The sequence below is a fragment of the Chinchilla lanigera genome, unplaced genomic scaffold, assembly GCF_000276665.1.
Source record: "Chinchilla lanigera isolate Chin_1 unplaced genomic scaffold, ChiLan1.0 scaffold00035, whole genome shotgun sequence".
Lineage (NCBI taxonomy): Eukaryota > Metazoa > Chordata > Mammalia > Rodentia > Chinchillidae > Chinchilla > Chinchilla lanigera.
The window spans coordinates 13,056,683-13,062,091 of NW_004955436.1; positions in this window are offsets into that span (position 1 = coordinate 13,056,683).

Sequence of the window (5,409 nt, forward strand, 5' to 3'; positions counted from 1 at the left end):
AAGTTGAGCATAAATTAGGAATTTATGATGAATTGAAATATAAGACAAACACAACCTGTCAAAACTGGAGAAAGAGTATGTATTAAATTAGCCTGAACCAAAGTTGTGGGTAAGTTAAAACAAAGTTATTGTAGAGATATGTACTATATTAAGTAGTGAAGCAATGTCACTTGTGTCAATGTCTTGTACATATACTTGCCCCATGCACTTGTTTCTTTCCAATTTGCTGATTCCTAAGTCCCATTTTTGGATATATTTCCTATTGTCTTTTCTTTTATGCTTATCTCTAGTTTCCCTTGAAATGTTCTTTCTTCTCTGTCTCCAGGGATACTGTGCTAGTTTGCTAGGGTTCTGTAACGAAGTGCCTCTGGCTGAGTGGCTCAAACCCTAGACTCATATTCTCGGAATTCTGGAACCTAGAAGTCCAGCATGAAGGTTTCCTAGCAGTGGTGTCTTTTGAGGAACTCTCGCTTTGGCGGCAGGTGGCTCTTTTTTCAAATGCTCTTCCTGTGTGCGTGTCTGGGTCCTGATCTCTTAGCAGGACAGCAGTCATACTGAATAAGGCACACCCTACACACCCAATTTTAACTTAGTTACCTTTTTAAAGACTGGAGCACTGGGGCTAGGAGTTTCACACATGAACCAGGGGTGATACAATTCAGCCCGTAAGAGCCACAGCCCAGTCGTGATGCTGCTGCCCGCCAGGCTGTTTATCCGCTGCTTTTGTGAAGTTCTTCCCTCGTCCCTCAATGTCTGTGCCTCCCAGGAGTGAGTGGGGAGCGAGTAAGCTCTTTGTGTTAATGGCTGTGCAGAATCTTGAGTGCTCCACCACGGTATTGTGGGAGCAGCAGTTCAGCCTGTGAACTGCAGAAATTTTGCAGGTGGAGAAATCTACCACAAAGGGCAACCACAGTGATTATTAACAAAGTGAAATGCAAGTGAATTATTATCACTAGCAGTTGAATTGCAGAAAGGAGTACGTAGGGGAGGTAGGAAGGACACCCGCATTTTATTTTTTCAGAAAGTTCTGGGTTGAAAGATTATATGCCAATCCTGCAAATAAAGTGTATTGCATTAGAAATAGTAAAAGCAATGCATGCTATGTTTTACATTTTATCTCTTGGAATTTTTCACACTACTGATTCACTAAAATCCATTTTGGAATTCATATCTAGAATTCTGTGTATAAAGAAACTACATTGCTGAGGAGTAATTGTACATAAACTTCGTTTCTTTTATCTGTGGAGTTATTAATTAATATTATTGGATTCTTTTTCATTGGTTTCCAATAAGATAATTTTTTTGAAATATTCAACACTTTGTATAAATACAAAGTGTTGGGAATGATTAAAGATAAAAATAAGCTGTTTATAGTATTTTGCTTGAGGAAAATAATTTGAAGAGAATATTAACAACATACTTGAAATTATATTGTGGAGAGTGAAAAAATTTCAAGGATGCTAAATCCTATAAGTGAAGGTGCAGTGACTATTACAAGGCTCATATGGTCTGCTGATAACTTCTATAACTCTGTCTTTTCATCCACATGTGGTTCTACGGACTGGTGGTTAAAAACAGTGAAAGAAGACTTTACCTTTTGATTAAAAAGATACTTAATGAGTCTCCAAGCATGTCTGAGTTTGTGTACGTAGGAATGCAGAAACCTTTTTGCACAGCAAGATTAATTCACACAAGTGGAAGGTTGGGCTTGGGAAATTATAAGACGGTGAGTTCATAGCACTATAACAACTAATACATAAAGTTTCATGCTATCATTTAATGAGATTCAATAGAGCAGCCAAGCTAGAGCAGATTTTATAAAGCTATTATGTTCAGTCTCTACTTTTAGAGTATAGGAAACAAAGAGAAAAATTAGGTAAAAGGTTTGATTAATAGTACCATTATGTAATATCCTGTAAATCCTACTATTGCTCAGTTAAATGATAAATCATGTGATGTAAATTCAAAGGTAGATTAAAATTTTTGAAACTTTCCTGTAGTCAAGCACAAACATTTATAATCCTAAAATTGTGTTTCTTTTGAACATGTACTGAATCTGTGAAACTTCACAAAATAGGAGAGATGAGACAATATAAGCCTTCCACATTTTTCTGAAGTATGGTTATCCCACACACGCTGATGGTAGCTGTCTGGTTTCACACGCATATACAATGTTTATTGGTAATACAGAATAACTTCATTGGCTATCAGTGACTCAATTAGATACATGATTCCAAGAAAACTTATTTATAGGTTTGCTTAAGTATATAGTATCATCATTTCAGAGACTACCAACACACACAAGATCATATTAAGTAAGCTTTAGATGCAATTAAAGATGCAATTTTAAATGCAATTAGAAATGTCATAGAGAACATACAAAATCCCCATAAATATTAGGATTGCTGAAGTACATTTGCTTTGTTACCAATCTTGAAGTAAATGCTCTCAAATTTCATTATTATCATAAATGATTTGCTCTTTGTAGAGAGCTTTCTATGCATAGGTCCCGTGTATTTCAGTTTGCTATGAAAATTCTTTCAGAAATGAATACATTTTGAATTTTATTAAATGATTTTTTCTGCATTTCATCAGTTGATTAAAAAGCTATGTTTTTAGTCTGTTAAATAATTAATTATATGAATTCGTTTTCCTTTGTTAAAGCAAAATTTCACTCATCATATAGACTTTAATTATGATATATCATCTTTTTTGTGAAATTTGCGTAGGATTTTCATATATTATTTGTGACGATGCCTTTTCATTTTCTTTTTTCATATAGTCCCTGTTTTTTGTTGTTGTTGGGGGTTTTTGTTTGTTTGTTTGTTTTTTGTTGTTGTTTTCCAGTACCAGGAACCAAACTCATGACCTTGCACTTGCCAGGCAAGTGCTGTGCCACTGAGCTAAATCCCCAGCCCCTCCCTGTTAAATTTTATTACAAAGGCTAGTCTGAGCAACCAGTATATTCAAGAGGACATGATCATAGATTCTTTTTTTTTCTCTTTATTCATATTCACTCCTTGGACTTCAGGGACTCTACACAGTTTTTTGGACGTGGCATTTGGCTCTGTTTTCTTGGGGTATTTGTCATTAACTTCTCAGACAGCTTATGTATGTGCATTAGTAAAGGTAACTTATAAATAACAAACTATTACTTCAACAAAGAGGGTGATCTCCGAAATCAAGAGTAGATAACAAAAGATGACTGATGAATTGCAAGGTCAAACATCATTTGTGAGACTACATAGTGTGGGGCAGAAGTACTTGAAGTTAAATTCTTATGAACTTAGAAAATTGCTTCCCAGTTCTATTCACAAAAATAGGAGTGATGTTACTAATAATAATATTCATGCAGCATTTAAACTTAACAGGTTATTACATCATAGGTTCAGAAATAAAAATTGAAATTGAGGTGGGACAGGGCATGGGGAAAATACCTGATAACTAAAGTGCAGGCATTCAATGTAGAGAATCTTCTCCCTCTCTGAAAAAAGAAAACTATTCTGTTATGTGACTAGAAAAGGGCAGAACTTCCTCATATACAAGCAGCTCATCTTTACTGCAGTCCACAGCTCTACTTCCAGAACATGAAGGGTCCTGTGTGAAATCTCCCTGCTCACCTGGGCCCTGGCAGGTTCTCTATGTGATGTTTGACTTTAACACTGTGCTGATTCTGTGGGGAAAACTCCATTTCAAGTAGCTACTTTCATCAACAAATTTCCTGGTTACCTCTCTGGCCTGTGCTAATTTATTGGTGGGGATGACTCTGATGCCCTTCGGCATGGTCAGGTCCCTGGACAGTTGCTGATATTCTGGAGCTATGTTTTATATATTTCACAGCTGTTGTGATGTGGCATTTGCTACTCTTCTATCACCTGTGCTTCATTTCCATGGACAGGTACATGGCTGTTACTGATGCCCTGGCCTATCCCACCAGGTTCACAGTGTCTGTATCAGACATTAGCAGTGGTGTCACCTGGCCCCTGTCCCTGTGAACTGCAGTGCTGTGTTCTGCACCGGTGTCAGTGATGAAGGGCTGGAGGAGTTAACCAGTTCTTAACTGCATAGGACGCTGTTGTCCTATCATAAATGTAATTTGGATCTGGGTAGATTTTATATTGTACTTAATATCTATCATTCTGATAATTTTATAGTGAAATTTTTCTAATAAGTAGAAAATAGACTAAAAGGAGTCAAAGTATTGGTAGCAAAACAGAATTACTATCAGGAATTTGTAAATGGACAAGAGAAAAATGCAGCTAAAACCTGGGGTAACAGTGGTAGTATTTTTAATTTCATGCTTAGCATATGTAAGTCATTCATTCATTAAAAATCTGGGGGGGTTATAATATCTTCCTATGTTTATGAGATATTTTGGGTTGTCTGTATACTTCAGCTCTAAATCCTTTGATTTATGCTTTACTTTATCCTTGTTTTAGGAAAGCAGTAAAACTTATTGCATTTGGCCAGGCACTAAAAGATAATTCATCAACCATAATTTTATTTTAAGTCAGCCTAAATTTGAAATTGAAGCATTTGTTGAGACAATGGGAATTTAGCACTATCATGACAATTATTATACAGTGCATGAATATGAAGTAGGAAACTGGACAGGAGAAATGGAACCTTAATTGCACAGCACAACTTTTGGGCTAATAGTTCTTGATGAAATGACCGTCATGTAGAATTTGATAGAAAGGTATTTATTAAATGATTACTGATGCAAAGTTTATATTTCCTAATCTCATTTTTCCCAGTTGCTTTCTCAGAACTTCATTTTCCCCTCAAGATCATGCTTAACTTCTGCTCCTTCCAAACGTCCCAATATCACTGGACCTCTAAATGTCTAGTCCCATGACTTCCTGAGGGTAAGGTTTACCTGGCTATCATTTTAGGCAGCTTGTTCCCTGGTTAAATTTTTTGGAGCTCTTAGCAGGGACTCTGAGTCATAAACTTCACCCATGTCAGAATCAGGACAGGAATCACATGTATTTTGTAGGATAAGAAATATGCAATCTTGAGAATAATTGCAAGAAAATGGTGCAATTTCTGCAGGAGTGATTATTTTGAGATGGGATTGCTTTTTCCATTCTGTGCGGTAACTTATTGTTACTTTCTGTCAAAATACAGTGCAATTTTCTGTCTTTTTTTCTATAAACACTATCCAAAGTGTGTACACTGTTATGGATAAAAATAATAATGCAGTTTAAGTTAAGATGAAAGAATATATTATTTCAAGATGGTTATGAGGCATATGGCTTATTAGAAGAATATTGTTAAGCATCATACTTTATATTCTTCAAGAAATCTGAATTGAGCAGGCTCCCCCAGCCCCCCACGCCTTGCGCCCAGGCAGCCAGTTCTCCGGGAGCGGCAGGGCTCCTGGGTCCGAGAGTGGGCCGGACTCAT